The following is a 22,078-nucleotide window of genomic DNA, read 5'->3' as shown; positions in this document are numbered from 1 at the left end:
CCATGTTTCATATCCATTTAGCTTTTCCAAATAGCTAGACCAAAAATATTGTCGCATTTGTGGGTTTTTAGTTTCATAACATAGAAAAAATAATGAAAACTATGGACTTCCTTTAAGTTCGGTATTTCGCAAAGCAAAGTTTTCCAAATGTAAGCTTCCCACTTTTACAAAAAGTGTCATAGGATATTTTTTGATCCAATGTTTCATCGTTTAAAGAGCATGTCATCGGGCACTTCGCTAATGTTTTAGCTTCGGGTTCACCCCATATTGCAAAAGTATCACCTTGCCAGATGCCAAATCGTTTAATAATGCCAATTGTAAAGTAGGAAAATTTGAGTTCTCGGAATCAGTAGCTTAGTTTTTGGTGGAAGTAGAAACATTAATTTCAGGTTTATCTACAATAATGTTTTCAAAATCCGGTTTTTCAGAGTCAGGTCTTTTGCTTTCTATAACTTGTTCAGACCAATTTTACTAAAATCAAGGTGGTACAAGTTTTTCATTTCCAATGTAATGAACTATAAGTGCCACCTTAGATTCATGTTAAGGTTATTTTAGTACGTACATAGCTTTATTGAAACCAGGCACAATTTTATCTTTAATTATATGGTAAAAGAATTGCTGCTTCACTTAAGCTTTTATTTATTTGTAACATGTTTCTCTGAATTATGCCCAACTAGTTCCTCCTTTTTCAAATTACCTTTAGCAGCTTGCAAATGCATACCATCTTTTACTTTATTTGAAATTTCTTCTCTTGAAACGCAAAACGCATACATATCTCCACCCTTAATTTCAATATTTTCCAGCAAAGCAGTTAAAATAAGGGTCGTATAAATTATCTACTTTAAATATCAAGTAATATTTTTTCAATTTCATTTAGAGGAAAGTAATATTCAAAATCTCTTCGAAATGCGTTAAGGTTTATTCTAGCATAATTTTTTTCACTAGAGTCATCAGAGTCACCATTCCGGGTTGACCTTTTATTTTTAAATTTGCAGCTATCAAAATTCATTGACTTGTAATCTTGCTTGATCATCCAATTTTAAGCCACCATTCTTGATTGGCTTTTCTCTTTTAAAATCGGAATCACAATTTTTAGTTATTCCATTTGCATGCAATTTCAAGTCATCATTGTTGATTGACTTTTCGCCATCAGTATTGAAATCACCATTCTTGGTTGATTCATTTTCAAGTAATTTCAAGTCATCATTGTTGATTGACTTTTTACCATCAGTATCGAAATCACCATTCTTGGTTGATTCATTTTCATTTAATATCAAATCATAATTGTTGATAGACTTTTCTACATCAGAATTGGAATCACCATTATTGGTTAATCCCTTTAAAATAGATTCAATGGCAACGTTTTTGAATTGACCAGCTAAATATTGTACTACACGGTACCCGTAGTAACTGTACTGGTCTTCTTTTTTTGACCAAAAACCTTGAGAACTTCTATAATTTTGTCATCATTCAGGTAATTCACGTAGTACTCGGGTTGCATTAGATCATCATTTGGCTCGAGTTGTTGGTTGTAGTCTTCTGAAATTTTACATAAAATACATTGAGTTATTGCTCGTTGAATTAGGTTCACATTATTTTGCTTATAAGAACTTTGAAACATTTTTGGCCATGTATATTAAATCTCAGCATCTAACTTAAAAAAATACAGGTTAAAAAACTCCAAACTTTGTCGTGATACTTGGATTTAACATAAACTTTGGAGCTTGAAAATAGTTCATTGCAATAGTTTGGCAAATTAAGAATCAAAGGTCGTTACAAAGGCTTAGAGCTTTATCCAGTATACGAATTAGAAACAAATGTTTTGGACCTTTTAAAACTAACCTTAATTTTTAAAGTTAATACTTAACCTAACAATAAAAATTAACTTAATTAATCTAACAAATAATTGAATAAAATCACCTAAAACAAGATGATGTCGCAGTGAAGAAAGCAGCAATCCACAGGGATGGCGGGAAATTATACAGAGTCGAACTTCATGAGAGATGGCGCTAACGTTTAATGATTTTCGGAAATTAAAAAATATTAAAACAGAATAGCAATTACATCATTAGCGTTTAATTAAATACGATGAAAATGTCATGGTGTAATTGTTGTGCAAATACTTTGCCTAGAAAGATTTACTTTGGTATATCTTGATAACCCTCTTAAATGCCATCATGTTTTATATTATTATTATTGTTTATTATTAATTAATTTATTGATTGTAAACCATGAGATCCACAATGTTTTCCATTGGAAAACGAAGTCCATTATGTTTTCTATTGAAAAAATGAAGATTAACATTTTCTGAATTGAAAGCCACGACGTCCGTTATTAAACCTTGGAGGAGGAAAGCTGTATTCTGGAGGCGAAAAGGGGCCTCGGAGTGCGGGCTGCGATTGGTAGGGTATTTTACCCATGATGCTCGCGGTTACGTAGGCCTAGGATCGAAGCGCCATCTAATCAAAATATTTTTTCTTATTCGAGGCGCACGTGCTGGTTAAGGCTTAGCTATGTTTTGAAGTTGTAGATGAGAGTGAAATTATCTTTAAGAATTTAATTTATTATTTTAATATTACGAGAAGATCATACTTATTCCATAGCTTCTAAAGTGATCCAGAAAGCTAAATGTAAATAATATATTTTATTTCAAAGGCTAAATCCTAAATTATTGAGGTTTTATAATGGTAAAGTTAGCATGGTCATAATTTATTTTTATTAGATGTGAAGGTTCAAACTGCTACAAAAAGAATAGCTGGAAATTCTAGTCAAGTATTACAGACATCGTTCTTTCAAAAAAATGTGGATTTATTATTGAGAAATACTGCGAAAGAAATGACAAATGTGGTCACAGAGTGCGTTGGTGAAGAAATCAAAGTAAGATTTAAAACATTTAAGGCATGTTGATTTTATATTTATTATTAACCAACAGTTTGATGTTTAAAGATTTGCGTAAATGAAATCATAGAGTTTTCACCGAAGAAATTTACACTTTTCTTGAAATATTAAGTGTAAAAAGGTTGTTGATAGGGCCACGTACATTAATCATATTCACAAATTAATGAGCAACGATGGTTTTGCTATAGCAATGGAAGTAGCGTTTAAAGATTTAAATGTAAGTTACAAACCAAAAGTATAATTAATAGGATTAATTCTAAATAATATTGTCTATTAAACAGGCATTTCTGTCAATGACCCAAGCAGAGCGATACCAATTGATTCAATGTTACAATAGAAGATTTTTTAAATGAAGCTTTAGTTAAGAAAGTAGAATTAGAATGTTCGCTGGTTGAAAAGAAGGCTAAATTTGTCCGGCCTTATCCACTTATGTCAACTAAAGAATCCCTTCAAAAGGAGGAAAATGTAGTACACCATATTGGAGGCTACATAGCTCATGAGCTAATACACCAATATGGAAATGAGGCACGTACATTCGTTAAAAATGCAATTAACATTTCTTCCGATGTTAATGAAGATTATGCAAAATGAACGGAAGAGTTAAGCAACGGTCGTTTAATAAAATTGAAACAAAGGGCTTTTGATTTTGTGATGAAGATAAATGATATCTCAAAAGCACATTTTCAGACTGCGACTATTAAGATGAAAGATAGAGTAATTAAAGCTCTCAATGATTTGGAAAATCATGATTTTTTACAAAAGACTTGGATAGAGCTGTGGGGAGATGGAGTAGTTTCTGTAGCAGCAAAGAAAAAAGCATGCCAAATATTTTTAAATTGTTTGGGGAAAGGATATGGAGGTAATATTAAAACAAATGTACAAATTCAAAAAAGGGCTTCTTTGCAGTCTATAAGCTTGAGAAAAGAGATGAAAAGTCAAAAGTCATGTACAAAATGCAAGGATATTCCAAAAGAAAACAAGATTAAAGTTCCTAGAATAAAAAAAAACTGAAAGGATTTCTAGCTTAAAATTTATGATAAGCGTATAAATTCCTGGAGTTTTAAAAATTTGTTATGTGTTCCTGAAGTTTTAAGAGCTATTTAAAATTTGTGATATGTGTTTAAGTTCCTGAAGTTATAAAAGCTATTTAAAATTTGTGATAAAATAAACGTATAACCAACTGATTGGTACAAATTTTAAAAAATATAATTGAAAAACATTACAAAAAAAATAAAGCAATGTTTTTTAAGTAAAACTTTCTTCTTTGGCATTTTCAATTAACAGCCTACGAAGCCTTTTAACCTTTTTAGATTTAACTGAAACATTTCCGTTATTGACATTTGGAAAACTTTTTCTCATGCATTTTATATTTGGGATATTTTGTTGGTAAGACTGTTCATTTGGATTATCATTGCATCCTGATGCCGCTCTTTGTTTACCGAAGTATCTTTCCAATGGATCCTGGTTAAATCGCTCGGTCAAAACAAAATCGGCTCCCTGGTTTAGTATGCTTTGCGTTGCTTCGACTATTGAATTAACTATCCAGAAAAAAATTACTATCAATTGAGCCTTTAATATCTTGAACTAAAATTATATTACCTGTAATAGTTATGCCTTCTCTAGTGTCACGGCTTAAAAGCATTTTGGATTTGTCAAAGCCTTTGGGCACAATTAAACTATCTACCTCCGATTGCAATTCTTCGAAGTATCCCAAGAATGTTTCTTTGAGCCACTAGATAAAATAATCGATAAAAAATATAGACTACCTATATTGGTAATTGTTAGTTTTAGGTAAAATGTTTACTTTAAAACGCCAGTCGTTTAAATTTCTATAAGGGTCTTGGAAGCAGTTTCGGTGATGTTTTCCACTAGTTAGGTTTCTGACATTTACGGCATCAAAGAAGTTGTTAACCATGTCAATAAACATAATAGTCTCAGATGCACTATCTCCTACTAGCATTTTCATAGCCTTTGCCATTGTCTTACTTAAGACCTGTGCTGCGTAGTTTACTTTCATTCTTGAAAACGAGGTTAGGTATATATGATCATATTTAATCTTTGATGCTAATTTTAAACCAGATTCTAGTTGACAGTCTTTTTTGAAGACTTCTTGAACAACATGCGACCATAGCATATGTTTACCATTTTTCATGAGCAACCGAGTATTTTTGCAATTTCCACTGGATTCTAAGCCATTGCGAATGGTTTTAATCAGATGAGGCACATCTGATATAAAATAAATATACTCTCCTTTTTCAAAGAGATTCTTTGTTTTATACCCAACTTTGTTAGGGTTTTCGGATTCGCTACAACACATTTTAATAAGTTTCTGGTTAACTCCACCCTTATCACAAACGACAGTAAGCACTTTAAAGCCCCCAAGTTGCAAATTTTCCACCGCCTCCCACAAAATACTATAAAGTTCATCGGCTTTCATTTTGTCGCAGGGAAAATAAGCGTATGGATACTTAAAACTAGTACTTAGACCCCTGATCATGATTTGCATAACATGAGTAGCAAGTTCGGGAGTTTCTTCCGTGTTATCTTCAACTTCCTTCATTAAGTTCTTTATCTTGTTTTGGCTATTATTAGAATTAATTAGACCAACTATTTCGCCAGTGCTAACACGGTAGATTAAATCCTTTTTAATGGATATTTCATCTATCATGATAGAAATATTTTTCTGGTGGTCTTTTAAAGTGTGAAATTTTATTTATTCTTTCATTTCAGTTATAGTTTGTGGATGAAAACCGCTTTCCGCTCTTAAATCCTTAGAATAGTTATATAGCGTTCTTCGGGTTGGCAAGGTGAAAACTTAGCGTAGAGCTTCATAAGTTGTTGAAGATTTGCTTTTCAAATATAAACACCAGTGGATGATGAATGGGTGCCATTTTTGTGGTCGGCTGGTTTTTGAATTTATTAGTTTCAATTGCTGTTGTAGGAAAAATCTTTGATATTTGCTTGGTGATTCAAATGGATTTTCCTCTATAACTTTTTTAATATCTTCACTTTCTTCCGAGTATAACTCAATACCAGTTTTCTGTATTAGGTTCTCTATCTTCTGTTTTAAAGTCTTATTTGCTCGAAGAAGGGCCTTGTTTTTCGGTTTTCTGGCCGATAGTTTTTGTCTAATTTCTTCAAGACTTAAGTGACGAAGATTGGTCATTTTAGGATTAATACTTTTTCTTTTCCGGCTTATTCGTTTAAGGAGGTTATGTCGAACTAAAAAGCATTTTGGACACCAACTGAGAGATTTTTTATAAGAAATTGACAACTATTAGAGCGTAAGCTGTTTGATTCTGGGAAATAACACGCAGATTTATGTTTCTCATGAAAAAAAGATTCAAAATTGCTTCCAGAAACACCACCACACGCACTCCAATTCGCTCCAATTATTTTCAAAACTTGTTAATAAATCTAACAGTCCTTCGAATGTTTTGAGCCAAGTGCTTTGGTTTAAAAAAATTTCAACTCTAACTGTTAGTGTGAGTTTGCTGCGCTTTGATAAAATAACTTTATCTTCTTCTACAGAAATTGACCATTCAAAAGTGTTTTTATTTTTTTCTTGGTGTGTTTGAATTTTTTTTTTCAATTCTTCGAGAGTAATATCAGGAGATAAAGAGTATTCCTGTACTTCATTAGTTAACATCTTCTCCACTGTAGTTGTTCTTTTGGACACTGGATGATTTGATTTGAACTTCGTCACACTTGATACCATTTTGAATTTTGAGATGGAAAGCCGGCTTTCTCTTTCTAAAACTATATTCAGGGTTGTAGCCTCCATTTATTATCTCCTAGAAAAAAAACAATTAAAAATAATTCTTGATTGAATAAGTTATAATTAGAAAATTTACCTCTTCTATAGATTTATTTTTCACCATTTGATCAGTTATTCTTGAATAGTTACTGTTTATGGTTTTATTTAATTTAAATTTATTTAATGGGTCACGAACATTTTCAATAGAGCTTGACGAAGTAGATGGATAGGGATTTTCTAACGATGGACCGCGACCGTCAGCAAGATGCAGATTACACACACGGTGATGTGCTTTTATAGTATCTACCGTTATGTCATTACGATTAATTGCTTTTAACCACTTACTACACTTCTCAAAATTAACCAGATTCCGACCAGGTTTTTGTACTGGATAAAAAACTATGTTGGTGATATCTAGAAACACTCTTACAGTTTATAAAGCAACGATACTTCATACTTAACAATTACCTCTCGTTGTAAATAATTAAGGCATAATTAAAATTAATTAATAACCCATATGGAAGCTTCAACCGAAAGCGCGATGCTTAACCAACCACTCCTTTAGTGCAGACGGTTAGAATCTGTTTTTTTTTACTAAAAAGGTTTTTTTCGTCTACCAGATGGCAAGAAAACGTGGGCCCACGCTAGCGCGCAATGTATGCCGGTATTTTAAGAGTGCCAGGAGGGGGTGTAAGCTCTCGGCTTGCTCTCTATAGCCTTTGCGCCTCCAGAATACAGCTTCCCTCCTCCAAGATTAAACACCTAAATTCATACATTGATTAAAAAACACTGTTAAGACACAAGTTCTTGCTTTCCATTAGCGAAACTTTAAAGTTTCAGGACAAAATTAAGCTGCCGTCTTTTCTATATCCTCGATCTACGAACTGGAGAAAGGTGTGTACGGTGTGTATCGGAAAATAATAGACACCTTTTCTAATTGACTAAACGACACTCCGACACACCGTACACCCAACACACTTTTTTGTTTCCGTCTTCATAGAGATCGGCCAATTGGAAAAAGGTGTGTACGGTGTGTACGGTGTGTCGGTGTGTCGTTTAGTCAATTAGAAAAGGTGTCTATTATTTTCCGATACGCACCGTACACACCCTTCTCCAGTTCGTAGATCGAGCCGCTTAACGAAGAAGGAATGCGAGTATTTTGCTGAGACACTGTGCAAAATTGTTTTTGTTGGGAAATTAGTCGTTACGAACGAGAGAGAAAACCGGTGTGTCGGGTGTGTACGGTGTGTGAGATGTGTTTTTTATACTCGGAGTTGAGGGGAAAAACGTGTGACGGGTGTGTACGGTGTGTCGGTGTGTCGATTAGTCGGGCCCTTACAATTTCTTTAAACTGAATGAAGCTGTGAAATGTACAATCATAAGTAAGAATAAGTATGACAATAAATGAAGCTGTGAAACGTACAATCAAATGTAATTATATTTATAGGTACGACACTAAACGAAGTTGAGAATGGTGTGTTTATCGTAAAATCATAAGTAACAATGTACACACCTATTTCCAATAGCCCAAAGCTGTGTAACGTTCAATCATAAGTAAGAATATCCATAAGTATGATACTGAATGAAGATATTTATTTGTAAAATTTAAACTTCGAAGTTTGCTTTTATTTTGTATTTAAATTTTCATAGGCTATCTATTCTGTTACAGCCACTAGTGTTCAAACTAACGAAGATAATAAAAAGGAACAAATTCTGTTTCAAAACTTAATCGTTCTATGATAGTCATTAACTAAAATTGGTCTGTGTTATGTTTATTATACTAATATTTGGGATTGTTTAACAATCTTGTATCACAGTGGCGGATTGGTTAGCAATTTCGCCTCCCAGCAGGGAACACTTAACAGAGTGAAAGGCAATGACCCGGCGGAGAGCGTCCGAAAATACCTTCGCACTCGTTTCGAATAAGTTGCGTACTTATATTGATAGCGACGGTCACCCTGTAATTCGGACTTCGCGGTTCTCAAGGGCATTGTAACTGCTGACAATTTTGACAGCGCTAACAATTCCGGACTTAATCCTTCCACATGGAGAGGTCGGGAGAGCAGTGAACACTTAGCACGTTGCGCAGTACGTCACTCGCGCCTGCGCTTTACGGTATTGAGCCTGATATTTGGCGAAGGGGGAGAGGGAAAATTCAGCCGGGTTTTTAACGTTGTGCTGCCTTTCCCTCTGTTAAGTGTTCCCTGCTCCCAGCAAAAGGAGCCGGGTTCGATCCCAGCTGGTGGCACTAGGTGAAAATCCGGAACCACTCTCCCCACTGGTTAAAGGTGTTTCTCCCGAGATCTTCGGTTTCCCCTTCGCGTAAAAACTTGCCTAGGTTGACGGTAATAGTTAGTGTATGGAGCTGTCCGTTAGCTCGCGTGACATGTAGGGCAGGCCACCACCCTTCTACCCTGTATAACCCAGCCACTGGTTAAAAGGCCTGTATATAAGTCGCAAGTTGACTTAGGCCTGTAGTGGTGACTTGAGGCTTTTAGTAATAATTATACTCAGCTAGTATCCTATGTAGAAATAGGTTGGTGGGGGTGTTGGCCTTATCTCTAGTTCTAGCTGGGAGAGCTTAATCAACTTGATAGCACGGACTGAAACATGTTATCTATCTTGTTGAAAATAACACAAAATATCAACGATAACAAGAAAAACTGGACTTGTGGTTACAAATTTTAACCTTTCTTGGTTGCGGACGAGAAGAAGAGTGCCCGTTAGATTTGGGTCTTACTTTTAAGAAAACGTCGGTCCGCGGGGGGTTTAATCCAGTGGCCGAGCCTGCGAGGGCTGAGTTGTTGGGAAGCCACGCGCGATGTTAACGTGGTATTTCCAACTACGTCACGCTCGTTTCCTCAACTCGGCCCTAGCAGGCAATACACTGCAAAACATTCCAAAAAATTCCCAAAAGCTGCACTGGAAAAAAAACTACAATATTTACAATAACTTCATACAACGACAATTTCCTACAAGAAGCATTTTGAAATACCTAAAATTTACATATAATTATTTTAAGGTACAAATTATTTACATCGAAAAACGGTCATAGTTTTTACAGGCTAATACCCTTGTAACTTATAAATATATACTAAGAATAAAACTTATTCCAAAAGCCAAATTTTATTATTTCATTAATCAAATTATAATAGGAAAATTGTCATCAATTTCAATCGGAAGGGCACTATTTGTTGTAAATTTGGTAGGCATTTGCGCTATGGCTTCTGTGCAATGCATTGAGTAGCTTGCCTTAAAAAACAATTTAATTAAAATTTTATCCAGAATAACATCTTTTTGGTATAATTTAAGTAACATAGTGTGGGAGATTATGTTATTAGCACTATGATCTTTAATTAAAAGATAAAAGATGTCCATCTGTGTTGGACATAGGAGTTCTATTTTTGGCATTACATTTACATTTTTATCAGTCTTCAATACATTCCAAATGATTTATATTTGAGTCACAATTGGCTCATCACTTTGGGGCACTGGTTCGGTAGGAATTGATTGATTGATTTCAAAGCGCAAGCTTCTACCATTTGAATATTTTTTGTTGAGAATTTTGAATTTCTCGAACGTCAACACATATGGATTTAATCCGAAGCCAGTTATTGCTAGTTCATGCCTGAAAAAAATATATATAAAGTATATTTAATTGAGGTTACGCGATAGCCGTTACTACAAAAAGTCTCATATAACTCAGTGGTTTGGTATTATAAATTTTTGTACTGGCAACACTAAATTTAAGTTTAAGGGCTACTGCTCTCACAGACACTTCTCTATCCTAGTTTGTTTTTGCTTTAGCTCCTCTCTCTACGCCATTCATATTATTTTATAATAGGATGGTATTTCACCGAGTGCTCAGTTATCTTTAAATTAGGATTTTACACCTAGCAATGCTGTTAATTCAGAAGTTGACCCATTAGAAGAAGTAAATCAATACTTTAGTAAGACCAGAACTAAACAAATTAAACAAGGTAAAATAAAAAATAAAAACATTTAAGCAAGGTTCAAGCATCTAAAACTGATACTAGTTGACACTATGCAATTGAGTATAGGTATGAGATCATAATTATTGCAATTATCATGAATATATTTTAACCCATGAATATTTATCTTGAATACACTTGAGAATTCATTGACCTTAAAAGTATGACCAGCCCTCTACTTACAAAGTGTACACGGTGGGGTAATGATAATACTCATGGGTTAAATAGATTCATGCTATTATCCACAATTTAAATTAGTGCCACAGAAAAAATTACTTCATTTTTCCGTAATTTTGTTTTTTGAAATTAAGTCGGCTGCCTTCACCACAGTAACATTTTTGCTATAACAGAAGTTTCATGATTAGAAATAAGGTTTATTCGACTGTAAGTGTGAATTCTTTACTTTCTTGAAACATTTTCTCAATTTCTGTTTCTAAAGCAAAAAATTTGTTTAAGAAATATTCTGAGGGTTTCGGGGCTGGAATTGGTGTCATTAGAATGATTTTTCCACATAAGTTGATTCTACGAAACTCTTGAATCCATAAAATTGTGATTTTATAGTTTGCAAGGCCACAAAATCTTCATTTTCACTCTTAAAAGAACAAAAAAGGGAAATTAGAAATTTCATAAAAAAAATTGGCCTTTGTTAGTGTTGACTTAGGCTTGTAGTGGTGACTGATTAATGAAAAACACAATTCCAAGAGCAGTACAATTATTTTACATTTGAGAGCCCTAACAATGAACAGGCTTATAATTCATAATGAAGGTTCATATCTAATGTATACTCACTCTTTGCATTTTTGTTCCAAAAAAGATTGATTTGATAATATGCTTCCCATGCTGCGAATGAATCCGTGATATCTATCTCCATACTCTTTGGAGGCTAAAATTACATAATTCATTAATATATTCATTCCTTGATAAATATTTCTTAATATTTACTTGGAATTTGCTTTCCTATTAGATGACACAACTCCATTAAAGAGTTGTCCCCCAATAGAATATTCCCATACCAAGATTCTTTTTTAAAATGGTATATAAATAGTTTTTTTATTGATAGGAAATTTTAAAAACCTTGTTAGCTAATCCTTATCAAAAAAAGTTCTCGGCTTTTTTTATTTCGGTGCCTAAATTAGTAAAAAAGGAGGCATTTATACACACACATACATATATCATTACAACTATAAGTAACATAATAACAATGAATATGACACTTTTTGAGGTGTTAATGCAAATTTTCTGACGGAACCTCGCGCTTCGACTTGAACGCCCAACCGACCTTAGTAGTATATTATGGTCCTTGCTTGCAGTATATTTCGGCTAAGGCACTAGGGGTCTCTGTGCTGAACTAAACCTGGATTCCGCAATGAATCTAAAAATCAGTTAAATTGAACTTTATGTGACCCTCTAGTTAATTCAAAATACGTCATTAGGTAGCCTCTCGTTGTGAAGCCAAAGATACGACCGAATGGCGTATTTCAAAACGACTAGGTCTTTCTTTAAAGTCCCTTTAAGGGATAATTTTTGTTATTGATCTTATCTAATGTTACAATTTTCAAGACCTCACTTAGAGATGAGGCCGTGTCAGGCTTTTTACATACAACCATATGTACCATAATTAGTCATAAGAATGCCATCAATGTATTTTCTTTAATGAAACCTTGTTCGCTGGATATGACGTATATTACGTCACTTAAACGTTTTGACGAAATTTGCGGATTTTGAAAACGTGCAGGAAATTCCCAGGAATCCTCGCGCCTTGTCTTCGAGAATCTCTAGTTAAGCTTGTGTCTCGCGATCATGGGGTTTTGTTTCCTGGTAACCTTTTCAATAATACAAGAAATATAAGAATTTTGAATTTTACAGTTCACTAATTGAGTGTTCCGTGTGAAACGAGGTCTCATTGAATTTTTTCTATGAAAATATTATACGGAGGCATACTTATGAGTAATTTTGTTACATATGATACAACTAAACGGGTCGGGTCGGGTTTCAGTTTTAATGCGTAATAAACCGCACTCATTTCGTTTTCGCAATGGAAACTTGAATAACGACGAATTTCAACAAATGGTGCGTTTAATGGGAATTTCTCCCAATACCCCCAAAAACAGTTCCCCTATAATATTTGCTAATTGTCATATTAATTTTTATTATGTTACTTATGTTATTAGTTAGATTAGAATAAGAACTAATTTAGATTTATAGTGTATATATAGTAATTATAACAAAAACAGTTCTTCGAACTGAAAAAACAGTTTAGAGCTCGTTAAATGTGCAGCCTTAAAGGGACATATATTATTTTTATTGTTGATTAATAGGTCAAATTCATTTAAAGTATTAAAAAATATTTCTGTGAACAACAGAATGACGTCATTCCACCTTTCAAATCACAGTCCACTGCTCCTCCAATTTTTAACAAAATCTTTGATCCAATTTTGCCCACAAAGGTATCCATATTTATATTTATTTTCTTCCCTACACATTTAACATTAAAATTTTAAAATATTTTATTATTATTATTTTATTTTTTTGTTGCAGATTATTGCAATAAATAAATAATACATAACAATAATAATAACCAAAGAGTGTTGTCGTCTGATACGATTTTGAAAACTTGTAACGTCACAGCTGTAGTGTTAATAGTGGCCGCCATGACAGTTACCGTTTTTTATCAATAGGCAAATTACAATGGTGATGTCGCAGGGTTTCAGACTACAACACTCTATACGTACCCTATGTTCGATATCACGGTGCTTTTACATTGACTATACGCCATGAAGCTGTTACCGAATTCAGGCGAAATTCTGAAAAGCCGGGCTCCTAAATTATGGCAGTGATAATACCCAAGGCCCAAATTTTAACCTTACTTTTATTTAAATCGATTTAGAATTAACAAATACCGTAAAGTGACAAAACTTAGGTTTGAAATGAAAGCCAACTATATTATTTACCTTTTATCATTATGTTTAAACATGTTAGAATATGAAAATTAACATTTCACGCGGGCAGCCGGGCACGCAGCATTAAAACCGCCGTCAAAACAAAGCCGCGTCGGCAAGTTGGCAACTTTTTTTCCGACTTCCACCCGTTCCCGTTGCGCATGCGCGCCAATCTGAAACTTAAGAGGGAAAATGGATGCCTTGAAACCGTAATTTCCTGGCTTCAAAAACTTATATTTTCTCGGCGTTATTGATTAAATAACAAATCGTGAATAGACGGGCCTATGAAGTGAAACACGCTGATTTTAAATCCGTTTACGGAATTAAAATACGACCAGTGGTTGGGGTTACAACGCGACCCTAAAAAGGCCTAAAAGTCTCTCAAGCTGAGTTGACGTCTTCCACGACCAAACCGGTAAATTGCCAATATACGCGCAGCAGATGTGGAAATGGGGGAAAAAGATGAGCTCTAAATATACTCCGCGGCCGCGGAGTATAATATCATCTCTTTACTTCGGTCATGGCTGCCATTTTAGGCGCGTTTTTTCTGTATGAGAAAAAACATGGGTGGACGTTGCACTGATACTATTCAATACGTTTTTAGCAACTACCACCATTAGTAAATAGTAGAAGTGGCCCTCTTGTGGATTTTGGAGAAGCGTTACTTTCTTAAATATTTTGCGCTTTTCATTGTCGGCGGGAACTTGCGCATGAATGCTTTGTTCAAAATAAACGTTTAACTGCATTAAAAAACTTCTGGTTTTCAACTTTGAACAGTTAAGGATTACCAATAGCAGATAACTTTAGATTCGATGTTTATAGCAAGGTAATGCCAAAAAGGAAATGGAACTACTTTCTCATTTTAAATTTTCATTGCGAAAAACGGTTTTACGGCTGTCAAAGGACGCCTTGCACTACCCGAAGATAGAAAGGGTCACTTCTCCATTGCGACATTGTATAGAACAACGGTTCCCAATTTTATTTTGCTATGGAACCCTAAATTATCCACCTAATTCTGGCGGAACCCCAACTCATTTTTTTACTCATCTTAAACTCTTGACACAAACAAAGATGGCCGCGCTGTGAATTCTCGGAACCCCAGGGTTCCGTGTAACACCTTTTGGGAACCGCTGGTATAGAAATTCAACCTAGTGTAAATTCATGTTATTACACTACCGCCATCTTTAGATTACTTGCGGAACTACAATTTTACAGACGACACTTTCTAGAATCACGAAAATTTAATATTAAGGAATGAATCTAAAACCAGGCTCCACAGCGAATTATTGTAAGAAAACAAATGCCTTACTAACCGTGTGTTACTTTTGGGTATTTATTTCGATATCCGTGACCTAGAGGAATATAATATTATTTCCAAGATAATTATAATGTAATAGGAATTAATTTCTGTACGAGTATGAACAGGGCCTTCGAGAGGTGTTTTAGGCTAAAACGTTTAGCGCTACAGACAAAATATTTTTGGTGCTCCCTCTAATTAACCTATCATTATGCCTCGATAGCAATCACAAAAATAAATGGCTAAACTTAAAAAAATATATATAAAATTTAGCGCCACAGTCTCACCAAATTTGTTGTTTGCCTTAGTCTCGTCTCGGTCTCACAACAGTGGGTAGAAAAAGGGGGTGGTGGGTCCCGGGTTCAGACCCATCCTGGGCCTACCTTTGACTGTACTAAATTTTCAGCCGTATCTTGGCCCACTCTTAACATTGACATACTTCGACCCCCTTGACGAATTTCTGGCTACGGCACTGTATCACAATGATTCCGGAAAAAAGCCCGAGTGCACGTCTCGGGTTCAATTTTTTACCTATCCGACGGGACTCTGTCCCCTAGGAGGGATTAAACATTCACCGTGTCTGTCTGGGCTGCGATCGCGTACGCATTTTCGGGGCAAAGTGTAATCATTGCGTACGCAGTTTCTTGGAATTAGGGAAAAGGTTTTGTCCAAAATCGCCCTCTTTTTGTCATTGGGTGTAGTATAATTTTTATTAAATTTGCGTTAGTATCGGGCTGGATTCTGTTTCATAAAGTTAAAAGAATGGAATAAAATTGATCAAAAGATATACTTTTATTTATTTAAAAAAATATATCTAAAACGACCGACAAACTAAAAGTAAAAACGAAATCAAAGAAACCGTTAATGGCAAGCGCGCGGACGAGAGGCGAGAGCGAAGCGACCTTTGTACCTTTCTCAGAGGAGGGTGTAACCCCGGCTTGGTTGTAGCACTGCCGAGGGGTCGGACATTTGCCTATTTTGTGTACGGGATTTTGGATTTCTTAGAAATCCATTTGTTATACAAAGTCTATGGAAGCGAAATTCTTGGATTTTGAATTTGTGGATTTTTTTCCAAAATTTGTACGGGATTTGGCCAAATGTCCGACCCCTCGAGCACTGCCTTCTATAATACTAGGCCTAGAAATGGTAGCTACGTCGATTTTTTAAGTGACATTTTCAAACTGACATGATTTTCGCGCTAGATTTCGCTCTTTTGGGGTTTTTTGGTTCGGGGTAAAAAAGGTTAAACGGCTGCGGTCAATCAGCAGTCTCCTATCACTGGTGGCTTCAAAACATTAAATGCCTAAAAATCTCAGGTATTTATCCTTTTATTATTTTAAACTTAATACATATGGAAACCCATTTCAAGCTTATGATACATAAATATAATTTTTCTCAGATTCAATAATTACCAATAATCATTTAAAGAAAATTTTATACATAAGCCTTGGTCATAACAAACGTTTTTTTTCCCCAAAGGATTTTCTAGTCATAAAGAAATTAAAGATTAATAATGGTGAATTCCTGCGTAATAAAAGATTGTTCAACTAACAAATCTAAATTAAATGATAAAAGTTCAAATACATGCCCAACAGCGAGTCTTCATTCTATTCCCAAGAATAAGTCACTGCGGGAAAAATGGCAACAAGTTTTGAATTGCAAAGTTACTGAAAATGCAAGAATTTGCAGCAAGCACTTTAAAGACGCAGACTTTAATATTTCCTCAAGTAGAAAGAGGAGATTACTACCAAATGCAGTATTTGTTGGAGAACCAATAGTTAGGAAATTAAAGCTGGATATAAAAAATACACCTATAGTTCCTATACCTCTCGCTACCCAGTCAACTCCACTTCCTATATATCTGGATACTCCGTCCACTCAAGTTCCTACAAGTCTGGATACCCATTCAACTCCAGTTCCTAGTTTTTATTCAGTCAGTGAAAACCAAAAAAGTAATGAATCAATTCTGCCTGTTGAAAAAACTTCTCGTACCCAAACTCCAAGTCCTCAGAAGAGGTCACCTTTAGTTCAAAGGCAAGCTTCAAGCATGAAAAGCCAGCAGTTCAATAATGGAAATATATCAAGAAAGAGACCTAGATCGAACTCTCCTATTTTGAGTTTGGTAAACTTTCTTGATCGAGGAGGTTTAAGATACCCTAGTCAGTACCTGATAAACATTTTAAGTGTGATTTCGGACTTTGTAAGAGAAGCCATGCCATACGTTTACCAACATCGATCATTAAAGATCTTCTTATAGGGTCATTCCATGTGAAATCGACCAACGTCCCCACGGCACCATCTCCGATTTTATTGAAACTCCATACACAATTAAAATGAACATATTTAGGAAGAAATCCAAAGTTTTAGTTCCAAACTCTTATAACTTTTGGAGAAATGGTCTTTGGAAATTTGTTAGTGCACGTAAATTTTTTTTGCGCCGTTTTGAAGTGCGATGTTGGAGCCTTTATAATTAATTAATATAAAGGAGTACCTTTATGAAAAAAATTGTAACATTTAAAGACTTGTTGGAAATTCGCTTAAAAATATTAGTTTTGTGCTGTGAGATATAAATATTTTTTAAAAAAATGTCAAAGTCGGCGTAATTTTCACCGAAACTGCAAAATTAGATAAGCTAAAAGGTCAGGATTTTCAAATTGTTTCTTTACGGTTACGATAAAACTTTGATTATTTTTGCTAAAGGATGCCTTTCACCGGAAAATACATTAATATTCAGGATCTTAGTAAAACTTTTCCAAATTAACTGCCTTCAATATAGACGTTTTTACCAAAAACGTTAAAACATGGTAATACGTTTAGTGTTATATAGACTGTTGGGAAACTAAAAATCACATAAAATCTTATACCAATAAAAAGGCAAGATTTCTATCTACAACATGTAAAAATAAAAATGTTGACTATTAAGGTTTTTCTTGTCCAAATTTAAACGCCAACTTGGACCGTTTCTCAGATATTTATTGTCATTTTTAAAAAGGACATTAAATTGCATTATAAAAACGATACTTTGTTATTTAAAAATTAACTTCGATAGAACGCGCAAGTAACCTGTTTTTCTAGATTGTTATGTATTCAACTTATTTAACTATAATATGAAGTGAGTAGACCGTAGAAATAGAAAATGTTCGTCTTACGTCCCATCAAGGCAGAGTTTAATTACATTGTCACGCGGGATTAAAAACGTGGTTTCATATGATTCGAACACGTGCTTAAGTCGAATCAAAAGACACGTCGCTTTATGAAAAGGCCATTGAAAATAGTTGAAACAATGAGTCATCCTGTGTGCTCAGTTGGAAGGCTCTTAAATGAAACATGTGATAATGTCGAATTAACACAACGAACGGGCTTAATATCGATTGAAAACGTATCAGATGAGAATAAAGAACTACTCTTAATAAGAACCCATCTAAATTCCAACGACGTTCTCAATTTGTGTTACCACCATGAAAAGAAGTATATTTCAAGGTATGAAAGCCTACAGAAATGCTGTTTGGATCCTCTCAACCACCACAAAAGGCACGTAATAGTAAATCTAAGATGTATTTCGTTTTCTATGGCGATGTCTTTAAAGGGCACAAGAGCGTGCGAAAATAAAACACCCGTTCCGGGTCAAAAGCTTTGTAGTAACTGTATGGCGGTTTGTAAAAAAATAATCGAAGAATCTCTTTATCAGCAAAGTTCAGGTGAAGATTTCATTCCTAGTCAAGAAGCAAAAAATAATTTAAACAAGAGTCTCAAAGTATTGAACCAATCTCCAATAAAAAGAGTTAGTGAAAGAGACAAAAAGGTCTATATTAAGAATAAAGTGGCAAAAATATCAGCGTCCTACAATCTTGCTCTCAGTAAGCTTGCTGGTATACCAGAGGAAGCAACTTCTACGTATGAACAATTTGAAGAATATACGAATTTAATGAACCAAGTAAAGGAAAAAATTGAGACATCAACGAGGCAAGAGAAAATAAATTTATTAACTCTTATTCCGGACCACTATACGAGAAAGCAAATCACTGAAGAATTCAATGTTACAAACTATATGGTTAAAGCTAGTAGAAAATTAAAAGCAGAAAAAGGTATATTACCCGGGTGTTCCACTAAGTTAGGGCGGCGTTTATCTGACGAAATTAAAAATGAAGTAATAGAATTTTTCGAAAGCGGAGAATACTCTAGAATTTGTCCGGGGAAAAAAGAATGCGTATCTGTCAAAATAGGGGGAAAGAGACAATTGGTTCAGAAACGGCTTTTATTAGGAAATTTGAAAGAGCTTCATATTGAATTTCAAAAACAATCCAATATGAAGGTTGGTTTTTCTAAGTTTTGCGAAATGAGACCGAAGAACTGTATTGTAGCTGGAAAAACTGGAACCTACTACGTGTGTGTATGCGAATACCATCAAAACACCAAATTAGCACTTTCTTCACTACCAAACTATAGCAATGACTACAAACATTTGCTCTCGATAATGGTATGCGATATTAATAATCGATACTGTATGCTACATCAATGCGACCACTGTCCAGGAAAGGAAGTCGTTGGGGAACTCTTACGAAATCATTTTTCTAAAGAAAACTTTGACGAGGACGATATTGTTGAATTTAAACAATGGGTACACCAGCCTCACGCGAATCTTGAAACGTTCCAAATGACAACATTTGATTTTATCGAAAAGGTCACAGCTCTACTCGAAGTACTAACCCCCCATCATTTTATAGCCAAAGCGCAATCAAGCTTTCTTAGACAAAAAAAAGAAACCTTAAATAATAACGAGGCCATTATTCTCTTGGATTTCTCCGAGAATTACAGTTTTATTGTTCAAGACTCCATTCAAGGTCACCATTGGACAAACACTCAAGCTACGCTACACCCATTTGTGATATACTTTCGAAACTCTGATACAGGGCTCTTGGATCATTTCAATTTGTGTTTAATATCTGACTGCTTGACACACGATTCTAATACCGTTCACGCATTTTTGGGGAAAATGATAGGAAAGGTTCAAATTAAGTTTCCGAATATCACGAAAATATTTTACTTCAGTGATGGCGCCGCGAGCCAGTAAAAGAATTACAAGAACTTAGCTAATTTAAGCGCTCACGAAAATGACTTCAATATAAAGGCAGAGTGGCATTTCTTCGCCACCTCACACGGTAAAAGCCCTTGTGACGGTATCGGTGGTACAGTAAAACGATTAGTAGCTAAAGCCAGTTTACAAGCGGTGTTAAACAAGTCTCAAATTCAAACACCTGAAGAAATGTTCCTTTGGTGTTGTTTGAACATAAAAAACATTGATTTTGGGTACCTTTCCAAAGTAGACGTTGCCAACCATGTGACCGAGTTCTGCCTCAACGAAAGGTACATTGGTATTAAGTCTATTCCGGGAACGCGATCACATCACGCTTTTATACCAGAGTCTGAGAACGAGATTAATATCAAAAGAGTATCTGCCGATAATTTTGGTACAAAATTTGTATTATTTCGTCCAATCATCTTTCAACAACCATCGTGGGAAGATTGCATACCAGGGGTTTTCATTGCTTGTACCTATGATGAAGAGTGGTACGTAGGAAACGTTATCGAACGATCAGAAGAGCAGAAAGATGTCTCGGTAAACTTCATGAAACGGAAAGGGCTTTCCTTGTCATGGCCACGCAGAATGGATGTATGTTGGATACCGTCACAGAACATTTTAGCAATTGTTGCGCCGCAAACCAATTCAGACTGTAAAAAATACGTTCTAAAAAAATTAGACTATGACAAAATAGTATCTTTGTACAAAACCAACAAATAAATATCTGAGAAACGGTCAAAGTTGACGTTTAAATTTGGACAAGAAAAACCTTAATAGTCAACATTTTTATTTTTACATGTTTTAGATAGAAATCTTGCCTTTTTATTGGTATAAGATTTTATGTGATTTTTAGTTTCCCAACAGTCTATATAACACTAAACGTATTACCATGTTTTCACGTTTTTGGTAAAAACGTCTATATTGAAGGCAGTTAATTTGGAAAAGTTTTACTCAGATCCTGAATATTAATGTATTTTCCGGTGAAAGGCATCCTTTAGCAAAAATAATCAAAGTTTTATCGTAACCGTAAAGAAACAATTTGAAAATCTTGACCTTTTAGCTTATCTAATTTTGCAGTTTCGGTGAAAATTACGCCGACTTTGACATTTTTTTAAAAACTATTTATATCTCACAGCACAAAACTAATATTTTTACGCGAATTTCCAACAAGTCTTTAAATGTTACAATTTTTTTCATAAAGGTACTCCTTTATATTAATTAATTATAAAGGCTCAAACATCGCACTTCAAAACGGCGCAAAACAATTTTACGTGCACTAACAAATTTCCAAAGACCATTTCTCCAAAAGTTATAAGAGTTTGGACCTAAAACTTTGGATTTCTTCCTAAATATGTTCATTTTAATTGTGTATGGAGTTTCAATAAAATCGGAGATGGTGCCGTGGGGACCTTGGTCGATTTCACATGGAATGACCCTATACATAATTCAGCCTTATTTTACAAAATCTAGAAAGTGCAACTGTGATAATTACGTAAAATTATCTGAAATCCTTCTAACTAAATTTGTTAGACCTTTATTAGATAACTATGCCAAAGATCTAACTGATTTAAAACAACGGGTGAAGAAATTGAACACTAAACCAATTTCACGCAAACATGTCAAAATGTGATATTACATTGTATTTTTTTTAATGGATTAAAAAAGGTGTAGAAGATCCAAGCTTATTTTTAAATAATTTTTTTTTACTAAATCTATTTCATTATTTGTTAAGAGAAATTAAAGTCCTTTAAATTGAATGTTGACACTATAAAGTGTATTTTCGCTATTAATATTTAAATTTTTCGCGTACGTTTGAATTTCCCGCACTTTCCCTACCCAAAAAAGCGACCTCTATCGGATATTTCAAAATCGTTACCGCCACCCCCTTTTTTTCTTACTTCTAGGCCTAGTATTATAGAAGGCAGTGGTTGTAGTTACGGACTCGCTCTGTTCACTAAGTTCTACTATTTTTGTGTGGATACGAATTTAAAAACACATTACATTCACCAACGTTCTTTCGCCATAGATGAAAATTGGCGACCACTATTAAAAATACGTCTCAACCTTCCTCCCAGCCCAGTAAGCATTTGGTCACCCAACTTTGCGATCTTAAAG

This window comes from Leiobunum rupestre, chromosome 6, assembly GCF_980474605.1.
Source record: "Leiobunum rupestre chromosome 6, qqLeiRupe1.1.hap1, whole genome shotgun sequence".
Classification (NCBI taxonomy): domain Eukaryota; kingdom Metazoa; phylum Arthropoda; class Arachnida; order Opiliones; family Sclerosomatidae; genus Leiobunum; species Leiobunum rupestre.
This window is presented reverse-complemented; position numbering follows the sequence as displayed.